This window comes from Schistocerca cancellata, chromosome 4, assembly GCF_023864275.1.
Source record: "Schistocerca cancellata isolate TAMUIC-IGC-003103 chromosome 4, iqSchCanc2.1, whole genome shotgun sequence".
NCBI lineage: Eukaryota > Metazoa > Arthropoda > Insecta > Orthoptera > Acrididae > Schistocerca > Schistocerca cancellata.
The window spans coordinates 745,958,587-745,981,620 of NC_064629.1; the positions used below are offsets into that span (position 1 = coordinate 745,958,587).

The following is a 23,034-nucleotide window of genomic DNA, read 5'->3' on the forward strand; positions in this document are numbered from 1 at the left end:
GTTTAAGTAGTTCTAAGTTCTAGGGGACTGATGACCATAGATGTTAAGTCCCATAGTGCTCAGAGCCATTTGAACCATAAATCGTCACACATATGAGCTGTTAGGCTCCCCACCCCTGTCTAAAACTAGCACACAACTGACGCCTAATAATGGACAAGACATTCCCATTCTCGGAAAATGTACTTTGCCTGCGCTACAGCGCAGAACTTTTACAGCGCTATAATCACGCTAGTGTGAGAACATACGTATTTGCTCTTTATTCTTTTGATTTGTTTGGCTTTAACATTCAGGACAATGTGTTGTCAGTGTCTACTTTCAATGCCAAAGACAGTGTAATTAGCTTGCTAAAAGAATTCCTGGAACTCTTTTCTGAAGATTTAGGCACAGCTAACTACACTCCTGGAAATTGAAATAAGAACACCGTGAATTCATTGTCCCAGGAAGGGGAAACTTTATTGACACATTCCTGGGGTCAGATACATCACATGATCACACTGACAGAACCACAGGCACATAGACACAGGCAACAGAGCATGCACAATGTCGGCACTAGTACAGTGTATATCCACCTTTCGCAGCAATGCAGGCTGCTATTCTCCCATGGAGACGATCGTAGAGATGCTGGATGTAGTCCTGTGGAACGGCTTGCCATGCCATTTCCACCTGGCGCCTCTGATGGACCAGCGTTCGTGCTGGACGTGCAGACCGCGTGAGACGACGCTTCATCCAGTCCCAAACATGCTCAATGGGGGACAGATCCGGAGATCTTGCTGGCCAGGGTAGTTGACTTACACCTTCTAGAGCACGTTGGGTGGCACGGGATACATGCGGACGTGCATTGTCCTGTTGGAACAGCAAGTTCCCTTGCCGGTCTAGGAATGGTAGAACGATGGGTTCGATGACGGTTTGGATGTACCGTGCACTATTCAGTGTCCCCTCGACGATCACCAGTGGTGTACGGCCAGTGTAGGAGATCGCTCCCCACACCATGATGCCGGGTGTTGGCCCTGTGTGCCTCGGTCGTATGCAGTCCTGATTGTGGCGCTCACCTGCACGGCGCCAAAAACGCATACGACCATCATTGGCACCAAGGCAGAAGCGACTCTCATCGCTGAAGACGACACGTCTCCATTCGTCCCTCCATTCACGCCTGTCGCGACACCACTAGAGGCGGGCTGCACGATGTTGGGGCGTGAGCGGAAGACGGCCTAACGGTGTGCGGGACCGTAGCCCAGCTTCATGGAGACGGTTCGTGCAACTTCCGCCGACCACTGGCGACAACATCGATGTACTGTGGAGACCTCACGCCCCACGTGTTGAGCAATTCGGAGGTACGTCCATCCGGCCTCCCGCATGTCCACTATACGCCCTCGCTCAAAGTCCGTCAACTGCACATACGGTTCACGTCCACGCTGTCGCGGCATGCTACCAGTGTTAAAGACTGCGATGGAGCTCCGTATGCCACGGCAAACTGGCTGACACTGACGGTGGCGGTGCACAAATGCTGCGCAGCTAGCGCCATTCGACGGCCAACACCGCGGTTCCTGGTGTGTCCGCTGTGCCGTGCGTGTGATCATTGCTTGTACAGCCCTCTCGCAGTGTCCGGAGCAAGTATGGTGGGTCTGACACACCGGTGTCAATGTGTTCTTTTTTCCATTTCCAGGAGTGTATTTTGTTGCACATATTACGTTGAAAGTCGATGCTCAGCAGGAATTATGATGGGTCACAACTGTTCCCATTGGATCACAGAACAAAGTCGTGGCTGAACTTAAAGAATTACAAGATAACAGAGTTATTGCGCCCATACAAGCTAGTCAGTGGGCAATTCCACTGGTTTGGCTCCCCAAACCTTCAGGTCGCATTCGCCTCTGTGTTGACTTTAAGTCTACAGTCAACCAACGGACATGTTATTGATCCTCTGCCATGCCCAGAGGATCTCTTGGACAAATTAGGCGCTGGACGCTATTTTTCAAAAACTGATTGGTGTGACACATATCTTCAAATACCGCTCGGTGAAGAATCTCAAAAAGTGTTTTTTCTTTTAACCTGAATTGCAGTATCTTGGTCATGTCATAAACAAAAAAAGTTCAAATGGCTCTGAGCACTATGGGACTCAACTGCTGTGGTCATAAGTCCCCTAGAACTTAGAACTACTTAAACCTAACTAACCTAAGGACACCACACACATCCATGCCCGAGGCAGGATTCGAACCTGCGACCGTAGCGGTCGTGCGGTTCCAGACTGTAGCGCCTTTAACCGCTCGGCCACTCCGGCCGGCATGTCATAAACAGTCGAGGTATACATCCTCTTCAGTCGCATTTGTTAGCCATACGAGACTTGCCAGTTCCTCGCAATATCACAGAATTGCAGTCAGTTTTAGGGAAAATGAACGATTATATTCGGTTCATACCGAATGCTGCGCAAATCGCGGCTCCATTGCAACGCTTTGTTTGGACAGATGAGTGCCAAGGAGCTTTTCAAAATCTTAAAGATGCATTGCTCAGTTCACTCTGATCCTGACAAACTAGTAGAATAGCAAGTTCCCTTTCGCTGTGCCAATGAACTAGACGACGTCTTGTAGCACAATTCAGGTGTTGTCATCGATATTTTACCTAGAAGGTTTACGTGAACTAATAGTGTCAGACAATGGATCTCAGTTCACGTCAAATGAATTTGCAACATTCTGTGGACGTAATGGCATACAGCATCTAACTAGTGCACCGTTTCTTCCACAGTCAAACGGCAAAGCGGAACATTCTGTCAGAACCTTCAAGCAGCGATCAAGCCTCATATCGTCTGCACCCACGAGATGGCCCATGCACTCCGTCTTTAGGCCACGAGTGGCCTACCGGGACCATCCGACCGCCGGTCATCCTGAGTGGAGGATGCAGGTAGGAGGGGCGTGGGGTCAGCACACCGCTCTCCCGGTCGTTATGATGGCATTCTTGACCGAAGCCGCTACTAGTCGGTCGAGTAGCTTCTCAATTGGCATCACGAGGCTGAGTGCACCCCGAAAAATGGCAACAGCGCATGGCGGCCCGGATGGTCACCCATCCAAGTGCCGACCACGCCCGACAGCGCTTAACTTCGGTGATCTCACGGGAACCGGTGTAATCACTGCGGCAAGGCCGTTGCCACGAGATGACCCATCGCCGGCGGAATTTCTAAACGGTCGCCGCCATCGGACACTGCTCCACCTGCTCCACCCTCCTCAGCATCCAGAGCCAAAGGAAGGCCGCAAGTATCGCTTCACGCTGCATGACTTTGTCTTTTACAGGGTTTTTAGCGGCAGCAGACGGTGGGTGCGAGGCGAGATCGTCCGTCGACTTGGCGATTGCGTGTATCTTCTTTCAGGTCCACATGGCTTGCAGCGCCACCATCAAATTCAACTTTGCCTCTGCCATGTCCACGACGATCTTTCAATCTCTCTTCCCCCAGATTCACGGGTCCAGCAGACAGCACGGCCACAACAGCCGCCAGAGGGTGTCATCACGACACAGCAGGACGACCCCATGGAGACGGAGCCTTCGCCTCCTCGCGTCCTACCGCTGCAACTGGACCCACCCACCCGCAGCAGTCGCCACCTTCTTTACCCGGTTCACGGCACCGGAAGGTGGACGCGTACCCTTCTGGTCGTTTTCTGGGGGACGTTTTCGCCAGAGCGCAGGCTGGATGGCGGGGTACGACCGGAAGGTTGCGATTAGGGCCGCGCCACGACAGGAGCGACGCCTGCGAGAAGTGAATATAAGCGCCGCTGCTGCCATTCTAGCAGAGAGTGCTACGATATCAGATTGTAGTGATCCATATCCATTGCTTGTTTGAACATTGTGTATAGCCAGGACTCGCATTTATGTTGCATGTCGCCCAACGCTTGTGACACCTTTGTACATTATAGTTAAACATTGTGAATCTGCTTTATAGAGATAAAACTACTAATTTTATTTGCTTGAATTGTTGTATAGCATTCGGAGGACACAGCATCCCTTAGGCACCCTATACGAGACGAGTGGGCAAGACCTAACATTGACATTACCTTCTTAAAGCAATGTATGAACCTACAGCCTGTGGTATGGTGAGTCCAAAAATTTTGATTATATATTAGTCATGGAGAAAAGGTTTGACAGTCGTGCATTTTATCAAGTGGATTTTGTTGTTAATAGAGAACCAATGGATCTACCTTGTTTTGGAGGTAATGGAAGTCACAACTGGTTAGTGCCTGTTAGATGTGCGCACTGTGACATGAGGACCACTCAGCACCTTGTACGGAATCAGTTTCAGTAAAATGTGGTACTTTCAGTAAAATGTGGCACATGTAATCGTTGGGGGCATACGGCTACGCAATACAGGGGGTCGAGAAGGCTCAGGATTACATGTAACAGTTAAGTTAATGTATTTTGTTTTCTTGTCTTGTGAATGTTAGTTCTCTACATGAGTGTTGTCAAGGACAAAGTTTCGACAGAACCTGAGATGCAAGATATGCCAGAGCAAGTGGCGGATACACACTGGGGGTACACGGGGCGCCACCCCCTCTCCCCCCCCCCCCCCGCGTCCACTGCGGGGCCGCCCACATTGCCACCCACACCGCCCTCGCCAGTCACCCCGCACGCTATTCGTTCGTTTCTTTAGTCAGTCGACTCGACTGAATCGAGCTGTAGAGTAGTTATGCATTCCTATGTAGCTATGACAGATTGGAAAAGAACTGTTTTTATTCCAACACTGGACCATCTTACGACTGACATGAAAGAATGTTTTTCTGACAAAGATATTTATCATTTAAAATTCAACATACTTTTTCTCTCACAACTACTGAAACATGATGGTAATGATCTGGCACATAAATTGAATCAGTGCTTAACCGAACTACCAGTCTTCGAAGAAGAATCACACTTTATGATTAAAAAGAGACTAATGGGAGAGAATCTTCAGTACAAGCAAAGAGCATAAACGCCCTTAATTATCGTGATTCTGTTATGCAAATGTTGTCTGTTTGTCCTAGATCTGACTAGCCTACTTTGCACGCACTGTACAAAATATTTGCTTGTCTACCTGCATCTATTGCTACAGTAGAAAGAAGTTTTTCAACATTGCGGCGTGCAAAGACATGACTGAGGTCGACAATGAAGAAGGATCGACTTGATGGCTTACCTCTGTTGAACACTCACCCTGACATTGATTGTCCTATTGACAACGTATTTAATCAATTTTTCCAGGAAGAATAGGCGGGTAGAAATCATCATTTAAGGAGGAGAATCACAATTGTAATTTTTTATATCATAAGATGGCGTTGTCTTGTAAATGTGTATAATCAGTTTAAATAAAACTTTCTTAAACTTTGCATCTGACTTGATTTTTTTTTTATTATGGTAAAAGTAAAGGTAGCTCAGGATATCTTTAGCGCCCTCCTCCTTGAGGTTTTTCTGTATCGGCCACTAGCCAGAGCTGGAAGCTGTAGGCATATGGTTAGAAAAGGTAGCACAATAAACAGTGGATAATACAGGACAGCATTGGTTGGTAGAATCGGAATCGTCACAACGGAGTGTAGATTTGTCAGTTGCAAGTTAAACTGCTCCTTTATCCGGTAAGGCAACCGGGGATCTATAGATCTTTGTGGGAGACCTTGGAAATCTGGCTGGGATGGAAGGTTGATCTGATAAGGAATTATTGAGTGTTGCAAAACTGAGACTTACAGGGAAAGCTAAAACTTATGTATGATATAAAAAATCTCTTAAGTGAGACACAAAATTCAAAAAATTTAAAGGCAGGTAATTTCAGAGGTATATACAATGAAATTGAGTCAGACACTATAGAGCACAATAAGGGGTAATAACTAAGAAAAATACGGAAACTGAAAAACAATTTGCCGATAGAATGAGGAAAATTAATGGATGTACCTATGAATTAGGATAGGATGCTGTAGTCAATCAAATTATTTTGCAAGAATATGAGTAGAGGGTGCTTGATGCTTTTTAAGAGGGTTCCATGTGAAAATTTCAAGAGGTGTAAAGACAGAGGGCCTGACGGATTTCCACACAGTAGTGTGGTTAGCTATAAAATGTGAGGAAATCGATCTGTCGACTGGAATGCGGGGTAAATGGATAGTGGTTGCTGCTAGTATACAGATTTTCAGGTGTGGACGAACAGCGTACGTAAGCAGGCAGTGTTGCCAGCCTCAGGGTGATGTGAATAAAATAAGAGCATGTAACAGTCATAGAAACAGAGGACGGGGGAAGAAAAAGGTGTTAAACGTCAGTGGGAACCCTGGATCCACCTACAGTAATTCCCAGTGAGATTGGATGCTACGAAATTCTATGCAGAGTTGGTATTATTGGACACAGGGGTACATGTGTCGGTCACCAGTAGTGATCTGGTGAAACATAAGCAATAGAACCCACCACGGTACATATGGCATGGAATGGGGGATAAAGATGTCAGTAGTATATGCATGAGAGTTCTGGACCAAAGAGCACATATTTTTAGAAAAAATCCTCGATATGAAAATACGATTTTAGTTTTACTGTATCCCCCATTTAAAAAATTTATCTATACCCATGCGCAAAATGATCATTTAATTAAAAAAATTAAAATTATTCAGTTAAAATGTAATATTCAACAAAGTAAATTTATTTGGCTGAAATTTTAAAAAATAGAAAAAATTAATAAATCATTCAGGTTCGATAACATAAACTGAACAGTCTTTATTTTGTGTTTCACCTCGATATATAAAATTTAATCTAATAATATTCTTGAATTTATCTTCATCTCCTGAAAAGAATTTAGTGTAATGGTCTGGGAGAGTAATTTTTAATTTATCATCTAAAAGTAATAAAACTTTTTACCATACTTAATTTTCAGAATTTCAACTTTTGAAATACTGTAAGATTTATTTTTTTCAGTTCAAGTAATTTAGTGTACACTTCTGCATAATGATTACTGTAACTGTTAAGTTCACTTATTTGATTTTCAATGCTATCGTTCATGTTCATTTTGTTTGCTTTTATTTGTGTACAAAACATTTAGGTTTTAAATTTTTTTAAATTTAAATTTTCCAGCTTAAAAATTTTCAGTTAAAATTCTATATTGTGAATCATAAGTCAAATTCTCTTCACCATAGAAAATTACACATGCAGTTGTATCATTTGGTACTTTTCATTAAAAGTGGCACATAATTTCATTGTTTTTTTGTGTGGTAAAAATATTTATTCTAGTCATATTATGACGTAGGTAGGGTAATGTTGAATAAAATTGAATGGTCTTACATTGTCATCATTATTTAACTGTGTTATTCTTTTAAAATCTCTAAAAGATTTTCAAAAGTTATTTGACATTAAATTCCATAATTCTTGAGGAAAAATTTCGTTTATTCCATTCTTTATATAGATATTCTGTAATTTAATATGATCCAACTGAGAAGAATCAATTAACTGATTATTTTTTTCGTTTAAAGTGAGGCATATAGAATTCTGCATAATTGTAAAAATTAGTAATGTCTAGTTCAAAATTTCTTTTTCCATTCAGTTCTGCAAACACTACAGTTTGTGGTTGAAAGAAAAAAATTGGAATTTTTGCATTCTTTCTTGTCCTAATTCAAGTGAATATTCTAATTCAAATTTAACAACTGGAACATGTATTTCCATACTTTTTACGACACTTTTACCTTCTTTTGGAAGTGTACTATTATCATTATTACTTGTCCATCTAAGAATAGAATCGTCAGAACTTGAACTCCAAGTGAAAATTAGTGTTAAATCTAGTTCTCAAATTATTTCTTGAACATCTTTAAAAAAATTTACGCAATAATTCTAACAGATAAAGTACTTCATTTTGCTTGTTTTCAATTTTACTGTTGTGAAGAATATGATCTTCCATAGTTAATTCATTTGATAAAGACGAATTTAGTCAAACAACAAATGATGAAGAAATAAATAGATATTATATTCTAGACAGATTATTGTTCCCTCTTTTGATTGTAATAACACCGTACAGTTTTATTACATAATAATCAATTAGTTTAAGATTTGATTTACCATCATATGCTAAAAAATCTGTTCCCTCTGCATGAACAACATCAAATATCAAATATAATTGTGTGTGATTTGGATGAACCCATCCATCACCAACATTAATATGAATTTCTGTTTCTTTGTTTGGAATATTTAAATTATTCTTCGTTTTCCCATTAACTGGGAGAGAGTAAAACTGATAACTCACCATTTTGTTCATGATTTATTAAGAAAGAATGTTATTAAATCATTTTTAAAATAACTGTAACAGTTGAACCATTGAAGAAAATTAAACTGTAATTTTCATCTTTTACAGTAATTACTAAATTCTGAATACTTTCAGGAATTACAATATGTATTGGACAATTTGGTTCATAAATTATTGGTTCTCCAATGTTTTCTTGTCAGCTATATCATTAGGAAGCTTCATATAGCTGGCTCCTCCATATACTGGATCACAGACATGCATCTGATATCAAGGTGTAGTATTTGGCTGAGTTCTTTAGCTGACGCACTAACTTCCATCTTTGAAAACCAGTCCAGCGTAGAACTCAGTGTGGACCAAATGACAGAGGCCTGTTTGTAGTGGTGCGACAGCTCATTGCACAACACAGCACTGAATTTAGTGGTGGGATACTGTAGATCTATAACAACCTTGAGGAGCTCCCTTTCCAGAACAGGAAGGCATACTTTCAGAGATCCTACAGGGTCACAGTACCCTCCTGCCCTTGATGTAGTGAACACGGTTGGCTCCTCAAAGGCGTCCACAATCATCGAGTACTCTAACTGTGGTTACTGATCTGATGTCCTTCATGGAAAAGATGGGAGTGATAACTGCCACTAGCCAAAAGATTACTACTGTTAATACTATAAGTACAACTAGTTGATGACGATGCTTCTGCTTGCTGTGTGGAGCAGGGAGGTTCTGCATACATTGTGGTTTGGGAATGAAAGTAGGGGAGGAGGAGAACATGCATTGCCCCAGTGTGAGCAGCCTGGCTGTGGCTGATCTTGGATACAGAGAGGAGCTGGTGTGAGGCCAGGGGTGGGGTGGCAACTGCTGTGGCTGCTTGCTCTGAAGTGGCTTCCCATTCAACAATGGGGTCCATCTTACACAGTGGAGCATGCCACATAGGACCACATCTTGTTGGTGTTTCCTTCACTGTCCTCAGTACCCACACTACAGTGCACTGTGGGGATTGCTATTGTCCCACAGGTGTAAGTACTGGAAGAAAAATAGTGGCAAATAAGTACAACGTTCTGGACATCACCTGCTGCTGCAAGGTAAGAAAGAATACTGGTTAATTGTAAGCAGAATCAGTACATGTATGAATTCTGTATATCACTTTGTCTCTGTGACATATCTGTCAGGCCAACCAGCATCTCCTCACAGAGAAGCAGCTTCCTCTCAATCTCCTCCACCCACTCAGGCATCTCCTCCCCCAAACCACCATGTATCAATCGATCAAGGCTTCCAAAATCACCTAAAACAGCAATGTATTGACTAATGAAACAAAACCCTTACACACACAAAACTAAGGAAAAAATTTGATGAACAAATATCTACTTACCCAATAGCTGTGATGTGGATGGCATCACAAGCTCTGTCCCACCCTGTTCCTGTTACTTGAAATCATCTACAACCACAAAGAATAAGCAACATATTATGTAAACAATGAAATTTTTTGAAAAGAATATGTCTAACAGTAGATATACTTCCAGATCTGAACACAGTGAATTGATACTACGAAACTTTTATAATGAATATATACTTTGAAATCTGAATACACTGTGATTTGACACTGCAAATCTTTTTTACGAAAGTATGCACTATGAAATCTGATCTTGTGCCAAGGAATTAAATGTGTGCTTAGCTGGTAATGCTCTGTGCCTCGGGCATGTGGCACTGCCACTGGTGCTGCTTGAAAAAGTTTCATCTTGTAAGAAAGTTAACAATGACGCAGGCAAACTGACAATCAAAGTAATGCAACAGCAGAATGAGGGCGAGAGTGGAGGGGGTAGGCTTCATCATTAGCCAATAGGAATGCTGTATTCTGAGGAGGGATGAAAACCTCTGTCTGCATCTTTCGACATGCTTGCTCATGTACAAACAAGAAGTAGCCACTTGAGGGAGAGTGGAGATGGTTTTCGAGGGTACCAAATTCCAGAAAGGAATGTTGCCACTGCCTTTGTTCGACAGGAGGCAGTCACTTGAGAGGGGGTGATGCACATGCATCGAGTCAGACCAGCCACGGCCAATGTGGAGGCTAGCTGTGAGGCCTCCAACAATAACTTACTTGCAGCAGGCTGTGATGCACCCAACAGGTGCCACAGCAGAAGGAGCTATCGGAGCTCAGTGTTCCAACCAACATCTGGTGATGCCACCTCCTGCCGACATCCGTGGCATACAGAAGTTTGTGCTTTGTGCCAGAATGACAGACAGGTGCATGGGTGACCTCAAATGGTGGCTAATATACCACACTTCATTCCATTCCTCAGTGCTTACAGGTATTACATCACTGGAGGTTGGGGCAGATGAAGCTCTACTCAAGTGGGGGAGTCCTGTCTCCCACAAACTGTTTAAATAAAGAGCCATCATCATCATCATCATCATCATTTATTGCATTTACAGTCCTTTAAGGCCTACAACAGGATAAAAAGGGTTACAAACCATAATATAAAAGATACAACAAATGGCACATTATAAAAATTTGCAAAGGTTTAAATAAAGAATATAAATCAAAATTTTATTGACACTGATTTGAATTTCATGTCGTGAGATCCTTCTTCTCCAGCACAGATAGAGTCTTTTCTCGGCCAATTCACAGGTGGAGGAGGGGAGGGGGAAAATGGGCGAGAGGAGAGGAAGGCTAAGGGATTTCCTAGAGGGACAGCATTTGATTAATTTGTCGATTTAATTAGTCAAGTAATTTGATATTAGCGAGGGGAGGGGAGAGGAGTTGAGGATTTCGCAGAGGGGGGAAAGAGGAGGGAGAGGGGAATGTGATGTGTGGTATCTCAGAAGGATGAATTACCCCAGGAAGTCATAAATCAATTAGCATAACAATAGGTAAAGGGAGGGGGCAGGGGAAGGCTGGGGTTTCTGAGAAGGAGTGATTACATCCAGGGGATTGTACATGAATTAGTATAATAACAGGTTAAGGGCATGGAGAGAAGTAAGGGTTTTTCTGGACTGACAATCCCCAGGGAGTCATAAATCAATCAAGTTTGCTGATGAATGTATGCAATCCATACAAACAAATTGTCCCAGAACCAACTTTGCCCTACTACATGAGTAACACAGGTAAATACCCAACTAGATTACTTGTGTGGGATGCTGTTTGGAGGAGCACCTACACTAGAAGAAAACCGTTAGGTACCATCGCAGTTGGCATTATCTCGTCTGGGATATGAATCTAATCCATTTAGAATTACAACTGTAACTATACAATATTGTATGATGCAGACTACTACATGATAGGCAGTTTTCATGAAGGCTCTGAGCATACGAATTGCAGCAGTTGCGAGTCTGAGGATTGGCAGGAAGAGTTAGGTGTGGGAAGTTAGACACAGAACTTCAAGAAAGAAGAAGGAGGCTATGCAGAGGCATGCTGGGTTCGAGTCAGCAGCAGAGGGGACTGACGACAGTCACAACAACACAGGCTACCAGAGGCGACTTCAAGTCATCAGCATCAGCACTGGCAGCATCTACGCTTTCAGCAGCAGCACAGCAGTAGCAGTCAGCATGAGTTAAGTACTTGCACTGGTAGCATTAAGATGCATGAAACTTCACAATCATTTTCTGTAATTGAGCCTTTAATGAATGAGCAACCACCAAGTCTGAGTGGTTCAGATAATATCATCGGACCATTTAGTCCTATGGCTGAATGTGGGTGTGCCAAAAGGGAACTTACTGATAGGACAAATAATCCAAAATCAAAGATGGGTAGCAAGTTTTCAGACAGTACATCTTCACAATTAATGGAAATTTTGCTAGAAATGCAATCTAGTATGAGCGCAATGTAATCTAGAACGTGGGGGTTGGGTACTGACTGAGGTAGGTTCTGTAAAAACTGAGATACAATCTGTGAAAACAGAACTAGGCACGAAGACTGAAAATATAGGGTCAAGTGCAGCAGAAAATGTAAAAGCTGTGGTGGAAAAAAATTAAATCTGGCATAGAAGGGATGATTAATTCAAAATTAGGTATAAGGGCAAATGTGGGCATGATTTCTGAGGATGTTGGCCTAGTAAACATCAGAATCGATACAGTGGAAACAGATTTCGGAGAAAAGTTGGAAAAGTTATAGGAAGAGCTGGGTAACGGTATTAGGAATTATATTCTGAGGCAAAATACGCTAGTATGAACGCAATGTAATCTAGAACGTGGGGGTTGGGTACTGAGGTGGGTCTGTAAAAACTGAGATACAACCTGTGAAAACATAACTAGGCACGAAGATTAAAAATGTAGGGTCAAGTGCGGCAGAAAATGTAAAAGCTGAGGTGGAAAAAATTAAATCTGGCATAGAAGGGATGATTAAATCAAAATTAGGTATAAGGGCAAATGTGGGCATGATTTCTGAGGATGTTGGCCTAGTAAACATCAGAATCGATACAGTGGAAACAGATTTCGGAGAAAAGTTGGAAAAGTATTAGGAACTGTATGCTGAGGCAAAATACGCTTGAGGAAGTGACCACTATCTTGGTTAAAAATTTATCAGGAAGAGTAGTAGAATGTGAGAAAAAGGTGCGTAAGAAGAGAGCACATTTTGAAGTGAAGAAGCTGTGCAGCACAAACAGCAGTTTAAAGACTAGAGGGCAGAATTAAATTCCTTTGCAGCAAATCAGGCTACTACTGTGACAGGTGTTCCATCGGGTAATTCAGGAACGACAAAATATGTTGCAGACAATGAAAACTACCATCTAGTTGATTTTATTGGTGCATATAGAGATGGTTTTGTGAGAGGAATGTCGGAAGAGGCAAAAATTAAATTTACTAAAAGCATCTTGTGCGCAATGCACAATCATGGGCAAATTCATTGAGTGCTTCATTTACTACTTATTAAGTGTTTGGGAGTTTTTTTCCTGAACAAATGCTGGAGTAAAGCGAAGTAAACGCGACTTCAGAAATGAGTTCCCAAACGGCCCAATTTTCGGACACAGTAGTAGATCGATGCGGGATTTCTGTGTGTGTGAACTGGCTAAAGTTGACACACATAAAATGTCTGCTGGGAGTGTGGACGGAGATTACTACTCTCAACAGGCGACTACTAGAATTTTAATAATGGGATCTTGTCCACAGTCCGACAAATTCCATTGACAAGGTTTTAGATTTTACTGAGAAACTAGAACAGGCACTAAAATTCAAACTATGTAATTGGAACAGTAGACAGGCAAATGGTTACCATAACGGGAAGAATAGTAATATCGACAATAATTATGACAATAATAGCAAAAATAATTATCGCTATAATAATAATTTTCAAAGAGGAAAGGGAAATTGGAATTCCCACAACGGAAATCAAAACCAGGAACGAAGATCTGAAGGGCAGGAGCCTCAAGAAATGCTACGTTAGAATGCGAGGTGGGAAAATTAGAGGTCCGGAGGTGGCGGAATAAACCGCTGTTGAAAAAGACACCTTATTTTAAAAATTCTGTGGGTGTCAAAAATTCGGCAAAGAAACCACAAATGTTGGAGGTTATAACAAGTAAGAATAAAATGAATAATTTTAAGCAGCGCAACCATAGAGAGGTAGCAACAGAGGTTGTGAAATGTGTAAGAAATTTGATGAGGATATGCGGCTGAAATATTTATTTTGTGGAACACAAGTGAACGATGGAATGAATCTATGTTTTTTGAAAGATTCTGTGATCAGAAGAAAGGCTGAGGTGGATCGGAATTTGGTGGAGGTAGAATGTATGACGAATTCTGATGAGGCACTAGTCTGTAGCAACAATTATAGTAATTTAGATAAAAGTAGTGTTGATGATTTTGTATAGGAAGAAGTACACGAAGCTGTCTGTGAAGCGGCGATACTCCAGTATCGTCAGCTGGAGAAGAATTTTGAGAAGTATGTGAAGGTATTTGTGAGGATGACATAGCAATAGCCTCGTCAGCTGGTGATGGATTTCATTATGTGTCGGTGATTTATTGTTAAAGGGAGATGTTTTAAGTGCTGCAGTTCGAAGGTTGAAGAGACTAATCTAGATATCTGCGAGGGAGGTATTTGTGCAGTTATTTCTTTTTATGGAAGAGAACCAAACCCTCATTATGAAAGCATGAATTATGAATGGATGTGGAAGGATCTACATCTACATCTACATCTACATGGATACTCTGCAGCCGGCCTTCGTGACCGAGCGGTCCTAGCCACTTCAGTCTGGAACCGCGCGACCGCTACGTCGCAGGTTCGAATCCTGCCTCGGGCATGGATGTGTGTGATGTCCTTAGGTTAGTTAGGTTTAAGTAGTTCGAAGTTCTAGGGGACTGATGACCTCAGATGTTAAGTCCCATAGTGCTCAGAGCCATTTGAGCCATTTTTTTGATACTCTGCAAATCACATTTAAATGCCTGGCAGAGGGTTCATCGAACCACCTTCACAATTCTCTATTATTCCAATCTCGTATAGCGTGCGGGAAGAATGAACACCTATATCTTTCCGTATGAGCTCTGATTTCCCTTATTTTATCTTGGTGATAGTTCCTCCCTATGTAAGTCGGTGTCAACAAAATATTTTCGCATTCGGAGGAGAAAGTTGTTGATTGGAGTTTCGTGAGAAGATTCCGTCGCAACGAAAAACGCCTTTCTTTTAATGATGTCCATCCCAAATCCTGTATCATTTCTGTGACACTCTCTCCCATATTTCGCGATAATACAACACGTGCTGCCTTTCTTTGAACTTTTTCGATGTACTCCGTTAGTCCTATCTGGTAAGGACCACACACCGCGCAACAGTATTCTAAAAGTGGACGGACAAGCGTAGTGTAGGCAGTCTCCTTAGTAGATCTGTTACATTTTCTAAGTGTCCTGAATGTGAAACTAATGTGTTAGGTAGTAGACCAGAATGCAGAGTATCAGAGCACTCTGAGAGTAGAGAAAATGTAACAGAGTCAAAGGTAGATCCGAGTTCGGCGCAACAATTCGAGTGTACTGTGAATTCTAAGGTAGAACTATGCAGCAGCGGTAGTTTGGACCTTACCATTTCCAATGTTAACGGACAACATATATTTAGTATTTATAGGAAACCTACCACAACAGATGCTATTATTCATGCTGGATCATGCCACCCAAACAGATATAAAAGAGCTTTCTTCTTTTCCATGTTAAATAGACGGAAAGTCATCGAGTAAAACAGAAGTAATATCGGGCGTTCCCCAAGGAAGTGTTATAGGCCCTCTGTTGTTCCTGATCTATATTAACGACATAAGAGACAATCTGAGTAGCCGTCTTAGATTGTTTGCAGATGATGCTGTCATTTACCATCTTGTAAAGTCATCAGATGATCAAAACGACTTGAAAAATGATTTAGATAAGATATCTGTATGGTGCGAAAAGTGGTAGTTGGCCCTGAATAAAGAAAAGTGTTAAGTTGTTCACTAAAAGAAATCAGCTAAACTTCGATTACGCGAAAAGTCACACAAATCTGAAGGCTGTAAACTCAACTAAATACTTAGGAATTACAATTACAAATAACCTAGAATGAGATTTTCACTCTGCAGCGGAGTGTGCGCTGATATGAAACTTCCTGGCAGATTAAAACTGTGTGCCGGACCGAGACTCGAACTCGGGACCTTTGCCTTTCGCGGGCAAGTGCTCTACCAACTGAGCTACCCAAGCACGACTCAGGCCTCGTCCTCACAGATTTACTTCTGCCAGTATCTCGTCTCCTACCTTCCAAACTTTACAGAAGCTCTCCTGCGAACCCTGCAGAACTATCCCGCGAAAGGCAAAGGTCCCGAGTTCGAGTCTCGGTCCGGCACGCAGTTTCAATCTGCCAGAATGTTTCATATCAGCGCACACTCCGCTGCAGAGTGAAAATCTCATTCTGGAAAAATCCCCCAGGCTGTGGCTAAGCCATGTCTCTGCAGCATCCTTTCTTTCAGGAGTGCTAGTTCTGCAGGGTTCGTAGGAGAGCTTCTGTAAAGTTGCGTGCTTGGGTAGCTCAGCGTGTTCGGTCAGAGGGTTAAGTGCCCTCTGTAACAAAAAAAACTGAGTTAATCGATCAACAACGAACTTCACTGGACGTCCTACGACGTCCGCCCCGAGCAGATGCCACGAACAACAGCGAACAAAATCAGATTAAAAAAAAAAAAGTTGGTAGAGCACTTGCCCGCGAAAGGCAAAGGTCCCGAGTTCGAGTCTCGGTCTGGCACACAGTTTTAATCTGCCAGGAAGTTTCACAAATAACCTAAATTAGAATGATCACATAGATAATATTGTGGGTAGAGGAAACCAAAGACTGCGATTCATTTGCAGAACACTTAGAAGGTGCAAAAGGTCTACTAAAGAGACTGCTTACACCACACTTATCCGCCCTATTCTGGAGTATCGCTGTGCGGTGTGGGGTCCTCATCAGGTGGGACTGACGGATTACATCGAAAAAGTACAAAGAAGGGCAGCTCGTTTTGTATTATCGCGAAATAGGGGAGATAGTGTCACAGACATAATACGTGAATTGGACTGGCAATCATTAAAACAAAGGCGTTTTTCGTTGCGACAGGATCTTCTCATGAAATTTCAATCACCAGTTTTCTCCTCCGATTGCGAAAACATTCTGTCGCCACCCACCTACATAGGGAGAAACGTCACCACGATAAAATAAGAGAAATCAGGGCTCGCACAGAAAAATTTAATTGCACGTTTTTCCCGCGTGCCGTTCGAGAGTGGAACGGTAGAGAGACAGCTTGGAGGTGGTTCATACAACCCTCTGATAGGCACTTTATTGTGAATAGCAGAGTAATCTCGTACATGTAGATGTTGAAATAGACTGAACAGGATACCGCTAGCACCAGATCAAAGACAGAAAGAAATTAATATATTGAAGCAAATAGCGATAACTAATGGATACGGGTAACATATCTGATAAAGTGAATAGACTCTTTAGAAACTCAGACATCACAATAGTCTTCTCCTCCAACATTCTCGGCAATAGTTTAAGACATAGTATAGAAGATTCCAAAAGTAGGATACTGACCAAATCGGGAATCTACAAATTGACATATAAGGACTGCAAGAAACTTTATATCGGGCAGACCGGCAGAAACTTCAAGACAAGGTTTAAAGAACATACTTTAGGATTATCACGCAGTAAACCAGTTTTTGGACAGCACCTAGATACAGACAAACACGCTGAAATAAATATTGATGAAGATTTAAAGATACTACATGTAGTCCAAAAAGGGCCGATGACGGATATTTTAGAAAATTTGGAGATCTTCATACATCATAAACAGGAACCAACATTCTACTGAATGAGCAAGTGGAGTTTTACGATGGAACATTTTTTGGGCTTTTCGAAAGTATTATTTGCATGTAAGGATGATACTTTTCCTTTCTTGTAAATCTGATTTTAATATATTAAAAAAAGCAGCCTATATATACGACAATTGCCATTATGTATTCCTTTGTAACTGACGTCCATAAGTTTTCTAGTTACATGACATCTAATTATGACCTTAATACATTTACTTTAAAGTTTTACATAGTTTTATGATAATCATATGTGACATGTAGCGCGACGATGCTTTAATGATGATATCCATACCATAACCCAGTAATGGACATAGCTTGGATTTCTCTCAGCATAATGTACAGTTTGACAATAACACAACAACTCAGAAAAATTTTTTTTATGCAGCTGACAGCAATACGACAACCGACATCCATTAAAATAAAAATCAATACACGTCACTCCCTAAATATCGTTTATACAATCATACTAAATATTAAGGCAAAATGTTAGTATTTTTGGCGGATGCGTATATACACAGTGTAGGCTGGCAATATCCTTTGCACTATGACGATGGATTCCCTCCAAAGTATGTATCGATCCTGTCGTTGCCTAAACGACGGACAGCAGCGTGGCAAAGAGGGCAGCCAAAGTGCGCCGCTGCCATAACAACAGCGTCCATAGGGCCTGGACTAGGCAACAGATAACATCGTAGCAGAGAGGACAGCCATGTTGGGCCGCTACCATGGTAACGGCGTCCATAGTACCTGGACTAGAGGGCTCTGTATATAGGATTACAGATAGGCACACTTAAACTTGTTACGTTATTAAATAATAGAAACAGGATATAAATAAGCAAAAAGTAAATAGAATACAGACAGGAAATTGTTATCCTTCTCCCATAATACATCATGAATGAAGATAAGTTAACTTACTAACGTTCTTTCATAAGTTTGACGTTGAAAAGTTTTTTCTCATACTTTTTATGTTTATTTATCTAACAGTGTTCTTTAAAATGAACATGGTTTTTTACACTGTAATTTTAACACAAATTGCATATATACTTCAATTTTTAAGCCTAGACCTCTACCATTGGTCACCGCTAGAGGCGTTGCTTATGCTCACGTGGTCATAGCTTGCTATATAAACCCAGACATATGGTAAATTCCTTTTCTCCCCGCCTACCCTCTCCCTATCTCCTTTCTCCCCCCCCCCATCCACCGAGTCCTTTTGTACTCCCCTCCTCTGCCTTCCCCACTCCCTGGCACGTCTGCTCGGTACCCCCCCACCTCTTATGGATCCTCATCTTCCATTGGCTTCTTTCCCCCCTCCCCCTTCACTTTTCCTCTCCTTCCCCCCCTTTTTTCCCGTCATCTGACCAGTTTCCCCCCACCTGCTCTCGGGTGTGGTATGTCATATTTGTGCCAACTTTTTAGTACAGTTTTTAAGTGAGTGTTCAGTGTTGTGCGTCTTTCCACAGTGTTGCGAACAGAAATCATGCTGTCGCTGGCTATGCTTTTTATATCTCTTGCGAACAGAACCCAGACTGTCGCCGTGTTTTTAATTGTCTCTCTATTATTTTTCTGCTTCCTGTGTATTTTATTAGCATCATCAACCCTGTGTTTTATGTTTTAAGCTCCAGAATTTTCTGCCATTTTACCTTTAAGTCACCGATTTTATCGCCAACTGTTATTATTTTTTTATTATCTTCATCTTTTTAAAACAAATTCTGTAGGCTGAAGAGCGGCGTAATACGCTGCTGCCAGCCTGCCCCCTTTAGGGGGAATCGAAACTCAATAAAGGAAAAAAAAAAGTAAATTCCTTGCAGTCTCCTACCACACCTTGGTAGATGTGACGCCACCAGCAGTCGAAAAGTGGGTAAAGAATATTTACGTAATCCACGCTTTTAAGATAGTTATCATTAATCTTGTCTAAGACATATATTGCAATTTTACAGTATGTTCGTTCTGAAGATGGCCCTTGCGATGGGCTGAAACCGGGCGGCACTAAATAAAAAAATAAAAAAAACGCGATTAAGATTGTTTTCGTAATACGATGTTAATTTATACTAATCGTTGTTACTCCATGACCATGTTGTCCAAACACCTAATTTATATTGTGTATAGGCAAAGAGTGATGGAGTTATTGATGGTGAATTCTATTATGTATTGACAGATGCAATGTATGTTTTAAGAAGTGAAGCATGTGAGTTATCAGCGGATATTAATGGAGTTAACTGTGATAGATTATAGTGTTTTGGCGGTAATGAGTGGGGATTTGGTTAAGAGAGTCGAAGTTTTAAGTTGTGTTCTTAATTGTTAGAATATTGCAACTATTGATAGCGTTACTTCAGAGGAAAGGAACAGTATATTTAATGCTAATCGGAATGATGAAATGAAGGATGAGGGTGATTTAAAGCCTATCGACGAAAGAGAGTTACTAATCTGTAAGTGATTGGAGATAATATGGAGAAATACTGAAGTCATTACTTGCTCACTAGTGAGCACAGGAGATGTATAAAGTAGCAAGAGGTCTTTAAGGAAGGAAAGACAAAACAGGGGCAAAGGAAGTGTTTAATCAATTGTTTGATGGTGATAATGAGATTGAGAGTTGGTCTGATGTTGTAATGTCTACCACATAAACATGGGGGAAGAAGGAAGGGACATTGAAACTGACCCATTGAGGGGGCAATGTTGAAAGAGGGTTGAAATTAAAAATGTGCAGCATACACTATTTGAATAAAGAATCTTAAATTTGTGACTGGTTGCTGTCTCATCACCATCAATATTTCAAAATCTTTAAAACAGAAGTTAATATTTCACAGCAGATAAACGTTTCCCACTGTACCTCTTTTTATATTTTTCCACTATGAAAATCTTTCAGAACATCATATCCCCCACAACTGCACAAAAAATGAATACAGCATGAATACCTCACATTTTGTCATACTTGTGTATTTATTTAATGAAAGGTTTACTATTTTTTCCAGTAACCTTATTTAAATATTAGCTACAACTTATAATAAAATAATAGTAATTTAAGAAATGATCAGTCACATGTGTTAGTTGACATCATATTTTTAAGACTGACAAATAATGCATATGACGAGCAGGCCTAAATAATTATTTAAACAATATTTGACAATGTGTTGTTATTCATCATGAGCGCACTTGAGCAAGAATACTAGCTTGGTTATTTATGGACAAAACTTTATTTACACTTGGTGTGAATGATCTGGGTGCGACTGAATGTTTGTAACATTCCTTTATTTAAATATTGTTGCAACATTTTTGTTTGGTTGGGAAGTGGTCAAGTTGAACCACATGTTTCTAGAACGTAAGGACAATTTATTTTAGGGGAGGATACGGCCTCCACCCAATGGAAAAGAAGAAAGGAACAGAACACTTACGGGAGTCAAGTAAAGACAGAGACTTTTCGAGTGAAGAGCTTAAGGGCGTGATTCTGGACACTAGGATGCTCGTTCTGGAAGGAGGAAGACCTGCCTGTGGTAACGAGTGATATTCGATCATGTAGGTGATTGATTCTGGGCGGTGAATGGCTGCTACCATAAATTCCCTTCTGAAGGGATTTTTAGTTCGAAAGGTCTGATCGTGCTCAGGTGTAGGAGTCTAACTTTCCCACTTTTATTCTGGAACTGAGGAAAGGCAGAGCATCAGCTACTACCTTTGTATCGCATGTAATAATTTGTAAATCATCAAGTTGAACTCGTAAGTGTGTTCAGCTGGTGAATATTTCCTGTATTGTGTTTATAAAATGGACTTACTTCCTGCATATCTTTGATTACTATTTAGTACGGGGATTTTGCTACCATCATGTTAACGCTCTCAACGTAACTTTGCCGCATTTGATTTGGGTACTTCCTGTCTGTATTTTACTGATATAGTAGGACCACTCCCATTTTTTTAAAAATATATATATGTTCTTTCTTGAATAAACATTATGCAACATATTTCTCTGCCTTCTACATAAATTGCAAATGTTAGACCAGAACCTTATTTTTGAACTACTCATGTAAATTTTTTTTGTATTTCTGTGTATTTCGTTAACTCGCAATTCTAGCCAAGGCATAGACTGTTTGACTGCAGCATCACAGCTACGGATTACTATTTGTAAGGATTTAGCTGCAGAACATGAAAGCAGACATGCGTGGCTCAACCCTATAACTACATCAAGTTATTATTTTTAAAGAGAACCGTGCATATCCCACGAACCTAAAGTATGAGTAACATGGATAAAGACCCAATTCGTTTGCTCGTATGGATTACTGTTTAGAAAAGCAGCTCAGCAGTGTAGAACCATTAAGTATCGCTGCAATGTAACTCCAGAGGTAGAAGCTCAGGGTGTGAGACCTGGAAATCACACTGACTACGCGACAGGACCTCCCCTTTCAATCCAATGGTGAGGGTACATGATGTTCGGGTGCTTGCAGACATTAACATAGTCAGATCGTGCACTATTATGTTGAAACCACATCCTTTCGCGGACAACGAGGGGTACAGTCTCTGAACTTTCGCAACACATCTCGTGGGAACATCAGGTAATGTGGATTAGTCAAATGGGCAGGCAGAAAATAATGTCCTGTTAAGTGATACTGAACAATACCCGAAAATACGTCGCGAGAGAATCGTTTCTGGTGGCCACCGATATGGGTGGTTTGGTGCTTTCCCTCTCTCCAGACATGGCTATTGCGGCTGTTGAAAACACCATGAGTGAATAAGGCGTCATCTGTGAATAATACAAACTGTGTGAAGCTTGGCACAACAGCACTGTGCCGGATAATCCATTGACAAAAATGACTGTGGGGCTTATTATTCGTTGGCCTCAGTGCTTGCACACAGTCATTATGATATTAGTTTAATACCTGTCCCACCAGGACTCTGCACACTGTATCCTTCGAAGTGTGTAATTCATGAGCAATTTGACAGGTGTTTATTGCTGGGTAGTGCAAATGATCCAACAAAATCCCCTGAAAGTCAGATGTTCAGACATGCCTTTGGTGGGAACCTTGGCCAGCTCAGTGTGGCATAAACGACCCCATTCTCGTAAGCTGGTATCTATGGAGATAAACTCCTTCCAATTAGGATGACACCTGCTGGAAAAGCGTTCTCTGTACATTTGTGTTGCTTTACTGGCACTACATCCTGCCACACCACACATTAAATGCATGCCTGACAACTCTCATGACGAGTAATGTTCTGTCTTCACATATGGGTAGCAGGTGTGTACTGTACACAGTAACACATCTCACCATGGACACATCACAAACTGTCCAATGTATGGACAACTGACACCAGGGATAGTGGTGTGCCTGAGACACGAGTTAATGTACCAGTATGATGCATGCGGTCGTCACATTACACATGTACTATGAGCTAAGTTGTGAACACTGTGTCTGTTTGGTGGTGGGGGAAGTACGCTGTTTATCAGCTGCTGCCTGTTCTAGTGTACAATAGACATCTGGGATCTTTGTGAGTGTGTAGCACAACTACAAGCACCATTGCAATATGTGCACAGAGACTGGCATCATCACTTTGAACAATTACTATAAGCTTTTTGTTGCTAT

At 41.4% G+C, this 23,034-nt stretch overlaps 1 pseudogene; it reads right to left on the reverse strand.

Annotated features, from left to right (window-relative positions):
* Positions 1–3,019: 3,019 nt before the first annotated feature.
* LOC126185542 (5S ribosomal RNA) lies at positions 3,020–3,137 on the reverse strand (annotated as a pseudogene).
* Positions 3,138–23,034: the final 19,897 nt, after the last annotated feature.